Source organism: Eucalyptus grandis, chromosome 1 (assembly GCF_016545825.1).
Source record: "Eucalyptus grandis isolate ANBG69807.140 chromosome 1, ASM1654582v1, whole genome shotgun sequence".
Lineage (NCBI taxonomy): Eukaryota > Viridiplantae > Streptophyta > Magnoliopsida > Myrtales > Myrtaceae > Eucalyptus > Eucalyptus grandis.
The window spans coordinates 42,113,094-42,127,282 of NC_052612.1; the positions used below are offsets into that span (position 1 = coordinate 42,113,094).

The 14,189-nt window shown below is 38.9% G+C and overlaps 2 pseudogenes; both read left to right on the forward strand.

The window, feature by feature from the left end:
* Positions 1-2,704: 2,704 nt before the first annotated feature.
* On the forward strand, positions 2,705-4,904 carry LOC104414370 (annotated as a pseudogene).
* Positions 4,905-7,781: 2,877 nt separating this feature from the next.
* Positions 7,782-13,482, forward strand: LOC104414379 (annotated as a pseudogene).
* The last annotated feature ends 707 nt before the right edge of the window (positions 13,483-14,189 follow it).

Below are 14,189 nucleotides of genomic sequence, written 5' to 3' on the forward strand. Positions count from 1 at the left end.
GCGAGTTCACCACCGACGCCCGCGACGCCGTTTCGCTCGCCTTCGCCCGAAGCTCCACCGCTGCAACCGGGACGTCGTTACTCCCGCTTGATTCGCGATCGGCCGCGACTTGCTGCGTCTGCCGGCCTCGAGACCTCGCCCACGACGCCCGAGTTCAGCGCCGGGGTCCGTCCGCCACGCTCACCGAGCCTCTCTGTGCCGCGTCTCGCCACCGCTCGATCTGCCGATCGACCGACCCGCGCGCCCTTGGACGCCGAGCTTCTTCACGCCCAATCGACGCCGCGACCCGTCGCTCCCGCGGCCCCAATCGACGCCGCAGCCCGACGACCACCGCGATCAGCACCCACGGAGACCCTGCTCGCAACGCCGCTGCCCCTCGCCGGACCTTCGCCGGAGACCCGACCGCGACGCCCTTACCGGGCCCCGGTGGCCGGCCGCACGGACGTGAAGTTTGAAAGAAAAGAAGAAAAACAGAAAAAGAAAAAGAAAATCTGATTAGGTGGTTTTCTTTTCTTTTATTTTACCTTTTTTTAATATTATGTTTTAGTGGAATTGTTCCTTGATATATTATTGATATCCCAATATGAAATAGTCTATCAAGCTAGGGATTGACAGTCCGATTTTCGCGCCCGAAATCCGACTCGCAATCCCTTATAAAAATCGACAATCCAATCTCAAGCCCGAGATTTGATTCGCGATTTAAAATTAAAATTGGTCTACCCGATCTCATGCGCGAGATATGGTTCGCCAATTTTGGATATCAATCTTATCTTTTATTTGATTTGCTATCGTCAAGTTGGTTGAGTCAAATCTTATTTTCATAAAAATAAAAAATCAAAAAAAAAAAATCTTAATTAGGATTAGGTTTGTTGTCATCTTGCATATTTAGGATTGCAATCTTATTATGAATTTTTAAATAAAAAATCCAAAAAAAGAAAGTGCAATCATTTAGGTTGTTAGTTTTTTATTTGAATTGCATGTTAATTATGTGAAAACTTAAATTTCGAAATTAATTTAAAAAACCCATAAAAAAATCATTGTGCATATTAGATTAGAATTGCATGCTTCATTTTAAATTTAGATCATCTTTTTTAAGATAAATGGCATTTTAGATTTAGATAATGTCTTAGTTTTAATTAGGATTTAATATGACTTAATCCTAGTTTAAATTAGATAGAATCTTAATTTAGCTAGATCATTTGAAATTTCATAAAATTTGTCTTAGGATAAATTAGTTGCAATTTCTAGGATAGATTGCATTTTTTTAATAAAAAAATGTCATATGCATATGTCATATAGAATTAGGGCATTCTTTGCACGTCATTGCATACTAAGATTGCATATTATTGTTTAGATAATTTCTCCTAAATAGATTGCATGCTTATTAGGAAAATAAAAATCATGTGCACGTCATATAGAATTAGTTTCATACAATGCACGTCATTTAATGATTTTTGTTAGGTGCATTTAATTAGAAATTGCCCGTCATTAGAATTAGGTCATTAGATTAATTTAGATTGCATATTTAAATGTTGCATTTCTTTAATTTCGAATCTCATAGAAAATACAAAAAAAAATTATTTAGAATAAATCATCTCATGCTTAGGATAGATTACATGCTTAGTTATGTCATATTGCTTAGGTCATATAGCTAAGTCATGTTGCCATGTCATATCATTTCATGTTAAATTAGTGGCATGCATCGCATATTGCATGATTTTCATTAATTAAGTGAAAACAAGACAAAAATTGCGTGTTAATTAGAAATCATATTTAGGACTGCCGATGTGAATTCTAAATTAACATTGCGAGATGCTTTCGTTGCTTTGAGGTAAGTTCTGCATCATTTATTCATTTGCTTTCTTGAGTGTTAAATTGGTGGTATGCGCACATGTATGATCACCTCACATGTTAGGAAGTTTATTTAAAATTAATTCAATTGCCAAACATTTTTGAAAATAAAAAGAATGGTACCGAAAAGGCATTAGAGAAATCTAATGTAATCAAGTCCCATCTACCCTTAGTCTCGGTTCGTAGGAGTAAGGTAATTCTCCCATTATTTTACTTAGGTGTCTAATCGACCTACCATAAACTGATTAGTGGCGACTCCTAAATAAAATCAATTTGCATGTTAAGAATTCGAACCTAAGTCGCGAATGGTATGGGCTTGGGAGAGCCCGAGTTAAGTCTAGGCTTAACAATCCATTAGCCAAAACCCTAGGTGGTTCACACCTCCGAAAAAATTGGTTGCGACAACTTGCTTTCTATTTCACCAAAGGAAAAAAAAAATCATTTCCCATCTAACGCAAGGTAGCTGCCTCTCGCATCTATGCAAGACGCTACGGTAACAAGTCATGTCATATCATATGGACGTTGCATAAAAGTCTTAGCTCCTCTTGACAAAAAATCATAGGCGTATCCTCATAACCACTGACTTGATCAATGAGAAAAAGTATATAAAAAAAATAAAAGGGTCTTCCCGGAAACAAAGATGCAAAACAAAAGAGTAATGTAAATATATATAATTGTGACATTCGAGAATTGAGCAAACTAGTCAAACTTTACGTTTCCACCCAAATATTCTCCACTTTGTTCCGTTGGCATTTTCTTTACTCCCTCTCCCTCTGTCTCTCTCTCGCTCGTGATGCATCCGCAACTAGTGCCATGGCTTATCGCAGCAACACTCAGTGTAAAACTAACCCGAATGTGCTCAAGCTCGACACTGAACACCATCTCAGATGCTGACAAAATCATCAGCTTGCCGGGACAGCCCAAGGTCAGCTTCGGCCAGTACGCAGGGTACATCGCCGTGGATGAGAAGCAACAGAGAGCTCTCGTCTATTACTTCGTTGAAGTCAAAGCCGACCTGGCTTCGAAGCCTCTCGGGCTTTGGCTCAACGGAGGTAAAACCATCTGAGCTGAATTCGAGTGAGTGATGGTGAGAAATGAAATGAGCATGATGAAAACCGCTGGAGTTTGCTTGTGTGTTGGGTTGACTCTTTGCAGGCCCCGGTTGTTCATTCATTGGAGTTGGCGCGTTCTGTGAACATGGACCATTCAAGCCCAGTGGAGATGTACTCCTGAAAAATGACTATAGCCGGAATAAAGGTGAACATAATTCCCATAAAAAAGGAGGGGGGAAAATTAATCCTATAGCTCTAGCAGCTTAAAGACATGTTCTTTAGTTGTCTCCCTTCGCTAAAGCTTAAATCAATAGGAAACTGAATCCGATCTTGTATCAGATATATCATTTTCAAGGGTGAATGTGAGATTGATCCCATTGGCTGTGATGTGGTTCCAACTTCGAAGATTCTGTAATTGGCTAATTCTTGCATTTTTCGATTTATTTGCAGAAGCGAACATGTTGCACCTGGAATCTCCCGCAAGAGTTGGTTTCTTCTACTCTGTCAATACTTCTTGTTATAACTATGTCGATGACAAGGTGACAGGTTCTTTTCCTTGCAAATTGCAATATATTTTTAACAAACTAAAGTGCAGTGATGATTTACAGAGGCAATGTGAAGTGGAAATTAAGTATTAGTACCAGCTAAACAATGCTTCCACATTTCAGCAAAAGACAATCTTGCATTCCTCCATAACTGGTTCAAAAAATTCCCAGAATACAAAGAGAGTGATTTATTCATTACAGGAGGGAGCTATGCAGGTGAACTAGTGATTAAGATTTTGTGAACGACTTTGCATGGTTGAATGGATCAGAAGTTCCATGAGTGCAGAATTTGACCTTCTATCTAATTTCACTCTAACCAGGTCATTATGTTCCACAACTTGCAATGCTCATCGTGCAGTCCAAGTTGTTCAATTTGAAGGGAATTGCTGTGAGTTTGACTGGAAAGTCTGCAAACTTGAATTAGCATCTCACATACATTGTATTGATATCTACTGAGATGAACAAATCTCGTGCTCGTTGCAGATAGGAAATCCGCTTCTCAAGTTCAACACCGATTTCAACTCACGGGCTGAATTTTTTTGGTCTCACGGATTGATATCAGATGCAACCTATGAAAGTTTGAACACGATAGGCACAGAGCAGCACCATCACCCCTGTCTGCTCTTGCGTTGCCAGCGAAGCATCAAGAGAAATAAGCAGATATATTGACACCTACGATGTCACTGTTGATGTTTGTTTGTCGACAGTTTCTTAGAGAAGATAGATGTATGTATAGAAGATGAAACCGTCAAGTACTTGAATAGGAAAGAAGTGCAGGAGGTTCTACATGCTCGGCTGGTTGGAATCTCCTCGTGGACAGTTTGCAGCGACTAAGGATCGACTTATCTCCTTGAAACTTCATTTTTTAGGGGCACAATTTTATGGCCAAATGGCATCATGAGTAATCTCAATGTCTTGTCAAAGTATATCCACATTTCCCGATTTCCGGACAAGATTCCTCATATCCTTGTTGCGTTAATAGGACTATACAATAGGTTCTTCCTAACATTAATCGATTTAGGTGACTCTAGATTATCTACAAGTCCATTTATGACGTGGTTTCTCCCAAACTTTCAATTGACTAGCCTTCGTTCTTTGACTTGGGTTCCTCATCTCAAGTCAGGCTTCTTCGTCAGAATTCCCTCATGATTTTGGTCTCCTACAGTGTCCTCAGATATGAAATGCAAATTCTGGAGATATCCATCGTTTCGATTTTGGGGGAGTTAGTGAAGTCAGGAATCCACATCTTAGTTTACAGGTAGACAAAGAAATGGCATTCTTCGGAATTGTGTATATCACTTGAGAGGCTATGTATAATGAACAATGATGACATCGGTTTGATTTTTCATTTGCAATCGATGGTGGGGATCAGGATTCTGCTGTTCCATTACTTGGAACATGGACTCTAGTGAATAACTTAGCAAAGCAATTGGGACTAAACGCAACCGTGCCTTAAAGAGTCTGGTTCGAGCAAGAACAGGTTGGTCCAGTAAAAATAACCTTCACAAACATCAGTCCTCCCATTGGTTTTATTAGGTGATTGATGAAACTGGGGCCCTTTTCTTCATTTCTCATATCAAGAAACGTCAAACTCATCATGTTTCTGATACAAGTTTCTTGGTTTCTTCCAAGATGAAACATTTGCTTCCCTAAGCTGCTTTCTGTAGCATATATAAAAGCAATAATTCGTGTATTCTCAGAATATTCGAGTTCCATTCATAATTGAAATCAAGACAATGGGACAACAACCCTTTTTCGTAGTTCTTAAGGATTCAAGCGGTAAAAATGTTCGACTTGTGAATGTTTCCAAGGACTGAACCTTTTAGTGAGATTACAGATAGATGGACAGATATAGGTTTGGAGTAAGTGGGTATTGATGATCATAAAAATTCGCGAATTCTAGTCAATGGCAGATGGGAATATCACTATTTTCTTTCCAACTTGTGGCTGCTGCCTACAATCCACTTGGAGATGACTGACGCGAAGGAAAGCTCATAACTAGCATAAGTGGCAACTATAACCCAGGTCAACCGCTTGTTTCTCTTTTCCCCCCGGGGAGAAACTACTACGAAACCTGGAATTTGATATACTTTGAGCAAGAAACAATGGTATGCTATGTGAATCTGTCCTGAAATCAGATGATCACAGTCATAGGCTTTGCGTGGGCCAGGATCACGATGGCCCGTGGTATATGGTAAAAAATTTATGCGATCTCTTAAATGTGAGGAGTGCATCCTACCAGAATCATCTCGTCCAAGTTATTCTTGTTGGACTTTGCAGCCCACGATAACAAAAACATTGACCATTGGCTTTGTTAATACAATCATGAGCCACTTCTTTTGCTTTTGCTCCCCATTACGAATTTGATAAGGTGATTTGCCCTATTTGAAACATTGGGATTTGCTTAGGTTTCTTGAAGAAGGAGGTTGAAGTTTGGTCCAATTTCTTTAAGCTAGGTTAGAGTTCTTCAATCAGATATCTAAATGATGCCATTTGTCTTCTCAATTGCTAACTTCATTTTACTGGCAAGTCACGTTGAATGATATATTCTTAATTGATATCACATTGGATTTTCTAGCGAGGAAAATCGATAGCACACAATTAATCGATTTTTAAAATTTGTGGTATTTAAGTAAGTAAGAAAAAAGTTATGGCACTTATAGTATTTTGTCCCATGAAACGATTGTGACTTAGTTCAAAAGTCAAGCCTATGTGCAAAAGAAGACACGAACTTATACTTGAAGGACTGAAAATACCCACCTACAAGTTCTCCGTCTCTGTAAGCCAACGAATTCATTCAAACTAACTCTCTCAATTTGGAGATGCTCATTTTCTCCCCATGTTTTCTCGCTGAAACATATGGGATTTTGATTCAGAAGACTCATAAATAGCATCGTTATTTATTTGCAAGAAACGACTGTTGGAGAGTGCGCAATAAACCTGACACCTTCACCTGGGAAGATTATCAAGAGAGAGCCCAAATTCAAACCTATCAATATATTCAATTGAACCCACCTTCATTCAAAAACTTAAACCAATAAATTATGGGCCAATTAGGATATATTATTTACTGCTCTATACCATATCAATTATTCGATATATTGTTTGCTTTGGCCAGTCTTAATAAAAAACAAGCAGTTTGATTCCCCCATTGGAATTGAAAATCGGACCACCCGAACACCAATTCCACTTTTCGAAATTGAGAACTGGATCGACACTCCTTGGAATAGGACCAAACTGGCCGGTTTGGTCCAGTTCAATCAGTCCGTTTTACTCACCCTTACTTATATGAACTATGGCCATAGTAAACGATATAATGCTGACAATGGACCAAGATTGGAATGTTAGTTCTTATCCCACGTTGCCTAACTATGGACTGTAGGGATGGTCGGCAATCTTCATCTCCAATAATTCTTGGCTTAAAATAAATCATCGAGCATTGTCATCGTTCCAAAGTTTGGGGAGAAAGTACTAGTTTCGGACGCTTAGCTGAGGGCATGCTTTTACTTGATAAAAAGGGATAAGAAACTGAAGGTTCCTTCTTCAATCATAAGTTTAATTCCAATAGGAACATCGAGGTCGAGCTGTTCCCTTCACATTAGCAGACAATTTAGTACTGATACCAGCTGGCGTTGCGAAGTGTAATCGGTTCGATGACTCGGCCTACGATTGATCTTTGGACGGTCCTCTGCAAGTCAAATGATTCTTTCATGAAACTAGCGGTGTGAATTGGCCTCTGTCTGGCCGTGTGATCTGGAGTCCTCTCGAGCATGCTTCAAACACATTGGGTCTTGGTGAAGTAGGGTTTTAACTGAGCTTTCCTCCTCTCGCTGGCAATGAGTTGGGACTCCTGTACAGCGTGCCAAGTCGGGGAAAAGTACCAAAATAGTCTTAAATATTTTGTATTGGTATTAATTTAATCCTAAACTTTTTTTTGATCAATTTAGTCCTAAACATTTTCACATTAGTACTAATTCAGTCCATTCGGTTAATTTAAGCCGGAAATTACTAACGTGGCAGTGACGGTCTTACGTGGCGCCACGTGGATAAATTTTATAATTTTTTAGATTTTTTAAAAAAATTTCTTTTTTTTTTCTTTTTTTTTTCCTTTCTCCTTACCCCTAGCCAGTAAGGGTATCGACCCCCGCCTAAATCCAAGCGAAGGCGTTAGCCCCCACCCGATCCAGGCAAGGGCCGAAACCCTCGCCCATTGGCCGACGAGGCCTCTGCGACCTCATCAGCCACAGGAGAGGGCGCGACAACCCTCGCCGACCAAGGACGAGGGCCTCCAAGTCCTCGACAAGGGTCACCACATCCTCGTCAGCCATAGGAGATGGCGCGAAGGCCCATGCTTGTGGCAACCGAGAGCCGTAATGCCACAAGCGAGGTCATCGTGGCCCTCGCCTAGATCTGGGCGAGGGCCCAATTGATGTGAATCGTTGCGGAAGGATCGTTCTATGAAGACCCAGATGATGCGAATTGCAAACCTCGACCTCCAATCAAACATGTGATTGGCAACCTCGGTATGAACGTGACCTATTGATTAACGCGTGTCAACCAACCAACGTTATAGATGCCACGAGCGAAAGAATTCGCTATCTCGCTCGATAAGTCGAATCAACCGTCACAAAGGAACCTTGATTAGGTCAAGTCCTCAAAAGAATAGTAGAAAAAAATCTCTCAACTTTTTCCTCAAAAATAAAATATATCTGTCCCCCAAAGAAATTCAGTCAGTCTTATATATAGTCATTATAGCCGCCACACAAACCCTAAAACCAACCTAGAGATATAATTCATCATATTCTAGAATATTCCTATTCTAGAATATTCCTAAACAAAAAGAATATTCCTATTTGACTAGATAATCAAATTACGCAAAGATTTCCAAGATTCTTCAAGATCTGATCCAAGGTCATCTTCACGCCGAAGATCACGAACCATGACGCCAACAGCTTGCCTGAATTGCTTGGCACGCGCTCGAGTGATCGAACCAGTAGGAATAAACAATGGGTCCTTAGCACCTCCTCCTCGATATGGCTCGATATCCACATCACCAATGCCCTCGCTCGTGGCGGACAAGGGCATTGTGCCCTCGCCTGGATCTAGGTGAGGGCTGCTACACCCTTGCTAGCCACGAGCCAAGGCCGTCGTGCTCTCTCCTGTGGCCGACAAGGCCGCAGAGGCCCTCGCTGGCCAATGGGCAAGGGTTTCACCCCTCGCTTGAATTTGGGTGGGGGCCGACGCCCTCGCTTGTGGCCGACGAGGGCGCAGGGCCCCTCGCCTCGACTAGCCTATGGCCAACGACCTCACTGCCAACGGGTAAGAAGAAAGGAAAAATTAAAAAAGGAAAAAAGGAAAAAAATAATTTAAAAATCTAAAAATATAAAAAAAAATTATAAAATGTATCCACATGGCGCCACATAAGACCGTCGCGGCGGCTATGTCAGCAATTTCCAGCTTAAATTAGTCGAATGGACTGAATTGATATCAATGTGAAAAACTTTAGAACTAAATTAGTCCAATTGAAAAGTTTATGACTGAATTGATATCAATACAAAAGGTTTATGACTTTTTGAGTACTTTTCCTTGCCAAGTCCAACTAAGGGTCCGTTTGCTAACGTTTCTATTTCTCTCAAATTTTGTTCTTTTGTTCCCTAGAACAGAAAAAGAATAAAAATTAATTCGGTAACGCCAATTAATTTTTCTATTCCTTGAAATAGAAAATTGGCTGGAAAATAGATTGGAACATAAACAAAAAGTGAAAAAAAAATAACTTCTTGTTTTTGAGAAAAATTTGTACAAATAAGTTAATTTTATTTTTCTTTTTTGCTTTTTTTTTCTTTTATTCTTCTTTGCCTACCAGTTGCTGATCGCCCAACAAAAAAATTTGTGGATCATACCAAGGTGCTAAAACGGAAGACAACTTTGTGCTACAGAGCTTGGTTCACTAGCAAGCAGGTCAATCTATTTATTTCTCACTCAAGGAAAATCAGTTTTGTGTTCTGATGTCCCTTCCATCTAGACAGATAGATGTTGAAATTGTTCGGTGTGACGGGGAATCACAGACATGTGTCATGAATTGTTCACACATTTGATACTCGGCGATCGATTATTACAGGTTGCTGGATACACGCAAAGAGTATGGCAAGTTGGCGTTCGCAACCATTAGAGGAGCTTCGCACACTGCCCCGGCCACGCAACCGGAGAGGTCGTTGCAGCTCTTCACCTCATTCCTGAGAGGGAAATCACTGGCTACTAACGCATGAGGTCCACAGAGGCATCTTCGATAAAGAGCCTGGATTATCTGATATAATAAATGTGACGTGGTGCTCAAGGGTAGACTATGAGGTCTTGACACGTGTCGCAGCAACTAAGCGACACTTGGCCTTTTTCTTAACTTACCTTGAGCACTGAATAAATGGCGGATGTATATGTCCCCTCGAAGTATTTATATGTTTGTTTGCTCCTTCCACTCGTGGATATTATTATCATTTCTTAATGTGAGTTCAACATAGTTGTCGATAATTTCAATAGATCTCATTTTTCGGTTTTACAGTATGTACAGTAACCTTTTTCTAACTATAAATCAATTCAGAACTACATATCCGAGATGGAACTAACTTACAAATATCATTTTTCACAAATTTCAATATTTCCCAATATTCTTATCCACACAATGTGCAAGACCCTAGGTTAAATTTTATTTTTTTTAATAGAGACATCTTGAACATCAAATCATGTTTTGAGGTCAATTATTCATGGACCGAATTAAACTATATAACTATTCTATGATAATAGAGTGATTGCAAGCAAAAATCGGGACCACTGTTATTCTGGAATAGACAATTGGATTTCTTGACCAAGCCAAATTAATTAATAATATGTCTACATCAATTCACATTTGTGTCTTTTAAACATATATCGCCAAGAATATGCCTCATTATTATCGTGAAACATATAATATTATATGACCGAAAAATGACCATGTGCATTACGGATTATCATCATTTTCTAAGACTAGATCTATTACCGGATCTCTTATTTAGACAAAGGGATGTGGACAAATCGCATAGATTGCGTGATTTTCCAACGTTGAAAAGCGCGACATCTTTGTATTCTTCTAACAGTTGGCAACAAGCATCTTCTCATCCCTTCAAAGTTGTTGATTTTTACTACAGCACGTGTTTGAACCTTTGAAATCCGAAATAATAAAAACATTAAAAGTCTCGAGCACATAAATTACTTTCTATCTAGTTGGCAAAAAAAATTTTAAAAAAAAAAAATCATTTCCTATCTAAACAGGAGGCAGCAGCTCCTCGTACGAGACGCTATCATAACGCATCATGTCATTGTCATGTCTGTTTTACATAAAAGTCTTAGCTCTTCTACCCATTTTTTTTCTTATTGACCACGTCAGTGCTTATGGCAGCAACCCACAGCGTAACACTGACCCGGACATGCGGATATGCTCAAGCTCGACACTGAACACCATCTCAAGCTAGCAAAATCGTCAGCTTGCCAGGACAACCCAAGGTGTATGAGAAGCAACAGAGAGCTCTCTTCCATTACTTAGCTGAGTCTAAAGCCGAAGCCGAAGCCGACCCCGCTTCGAAACCTCTCGTGCTTTGGCTCAATGGATGTAAAACCATCTGTATTAAAAAAATTAATCGACTATTTATTAATATCATTCGTTGTTTCAATTTAATAAATTCAACTCTATTTTAATAATTCATAAAACTTAGAAAAGGAAAAAAAAATCACATTCTAAATTTGCGTGTCAAACGTATCGGATGAGAAGAGAAAAAATTGGGGATGAATTATGTATCAAGAGAAATAAGAGTAAGAGAAGAAGAGAATAATTTTTTTTTATCTCCCCATTTATTATCTTTATTATTGTTGTTTTATTTTTTCACATATATACATTTTGACCCATTATTTATTGAAAATTTTAAAAATTGACCTCATGTGTCTGAATCACGTGTCAAAAGCTCGCATGTCGAAATTCCAACTTAAGTATCGGAGAGTGTCGAGAAAACTGATTAGGTGTCGGATTTTCCAACAAGTATTGACTAAGTGTCGAAGAAAGTTTGAAAGTGTCGGACATGTGTCAGAGTGTCCCACACGACACAAAAACTTTTGAAAAGTGTCAGTACTCCATAGAATAAAAGTGGGCATAATTTCAAAAAAACGAAAAAGAGGAGGGTGCATAAAGCTAATCCTGTACCTTTAGCAGCTTAAATACAAGTTCACGTGTTGTCTCTCTTCGCAAAACTTAAATCGATAGGAAACTGAATCGGATCTTGTATCGATATATCATTTTCAAGGGTGAATGTGAGATTGATCCCATTCGCTGTGATGTGATTCCAACTTCAAAGATTCTGTAATTGGCTAATTCTTGCATTTTTCGATTTATTTCCAGAAGCAAACATGTTGTACCTGGAATCTCTTGCAGGAGTTGGTTTCTCCTCCTCCGTCGATAATACTTATTATAACTCTATTGACAACAAGATGACAGGTTCTTTTCCTTGCGAATTGCAATATATTTTTAACAAATTAAGCTCCAGCTATGATTTACAGAGGTAATGTAAAGCTGAAATTAAGCATTAATACCAGCTAAATAATGCTTCCATGTTTCAGCAAGAGACAATCTCGCAATCCTCCATAACTGGTTTGAAAAATTCCCAGAATACAAGGAGAGAGATTTATTGATCACAGGAGAGAACTACGCGGGTGAACTAGTGTTTAAGATTTTGTGAACGCCGTTTTGCGTGGTTTAATGAATGGGAAGCTCCATGAAAGCAGAATTTAAACTTCTATCTAATTTCACTCTTACCAGGTCATTATGTTCCACAACTTGCAATGCTCATCGTGCAGTCCAGGTTGTTCAATTTCAAGGGAATTGCTGCGAGTTTGACTGAGAAGTCTGCAAACTTGAATTAGCGTCTCACATACATTGTATCGATACCTACTGAGATCAACAAATCTCATGCTCGCTGCATATAGGAAATTTGCTTATCGAGTTCAACACCAATTTCAACTCACGGGCGGAATTTTTTTGGTCTCGCAGATTGATATCAGACGCAACCTACGAAAGTTTCAACACAAAATGCAATTACTCCCAAATTCGCAGACAAGCACAGAGCAGCACCATCACCCGTCTGCTCTCGCATCGCCAGTGAAGCAAAAAGAGAAATAAGCAGATTTATTAACACCTACGATGTCACTCTTGATGTTTGTTTGTCGATAGTTTCTTCACAGTCCGCGGTTTTGAATACACTGGTGAGCATCTTCATCCAATCTGATGAACTTATTGATTTTTCCCCTTCATAACCTATTAACCTGTTGATTTTTTATTTTTTTTATTATGCGGCTTCCAGCAAGAAACAGAGAAGATAGATGTATGTATAGAGGACGAAACGGTCAAGTACTAGAACAGGAAAGAAGTGCAGGACAGTTTGCAGCGAGTAAGAATCGATTTAACTCCTTGGACCTTCACTAATCTTGATAAGTCTTGTCAAGGTATATCCACATTTCCTGATTTCCAGACAAGATTCTCCGTAGCTTTGTTGCGTTAATAGGACTATATGATTGGTTTCTCCTAACATAAATCGATTTAAATGACTCTAGATTATCTAAAAGTCCATTTATGACGTGGTTTCTTCAAAACTTTTAATTGACTAGTCCTTAATCCTCCGTTCTTTGACTTGGGTTCTTCACCAAATGACATGCTTCTTTGTTAAATTCCCTCTTAATTATTGTGCGCTACAGCGTTCTTAGATATGAATACCAAAATCTGGAGATACCCACCATTTGATACCCACCATTTCGATTTTGGGGGAGTTAGTGAAGTCATGAATCCACGTTTTAGTTTACCGGTAAACAAAGAAATGGCATTCTTCGGAATTGTATATATCACTTAAGAGCCTATGTATAATGAACAATGATGACGTCATTTTGATTTTTCATTTGCAATTCGACAGTGGGGATCAAGATTCTGCTATCCCATTACCTGGAACAAGGACTCTAGTGAATAACTTAGCCAAGGAATTGGGACTGAACACAACCGTGCCTTCATGATCTCTGGTGTCGTGATTCTTTTATCACTAGCGTCTTCAATTGAATCGCTCATCTTGTCTTCATCATTTCCATTAATTTCAACGGTGAAGTTGCTTTCAATACCAACCACATTCATTTGAACGAGATTAGAAGAAAAAAATAAGAATTATATGTCTAATATATATATATCAACAAATACATGCTAAAATTCAACAACAATAAATACTTTTTACTTTCTTGCAATCAAAGAAGAAGAGGCTAGCGAACATATCTCCAAACTCATGTGTTAATCAATTATAAAATCCTAAAATAATCCAAACTTCAAAATATACTTGATATTTACATTCCTATCATTATAAGTTATTAAGTTTCATTTATTTGAGAACAATATTTACCTAATATTTTTCTTTAGTGGGAGAATAATATCCACTATTTCGAAAAATGTAATTGAGTTCTTCCTATATTACTTAACGATCAGAAATTATTGCTCTGATTTGATTCTTCAAAATAGACAAGAAAAACCTTATTTTCTTACGCGCTTTTTGTGGAATAAAAACATGAAACCAACCAAGCGAGTCAAAATTTGAGGCTGCGGTTGGCCCGTCCACTATGTAATCTGAGGGCGCGTTCATACGAGCACTTTCCTATAAAAAGATAAAATAAAAAAATACATGTGAAACAGGAG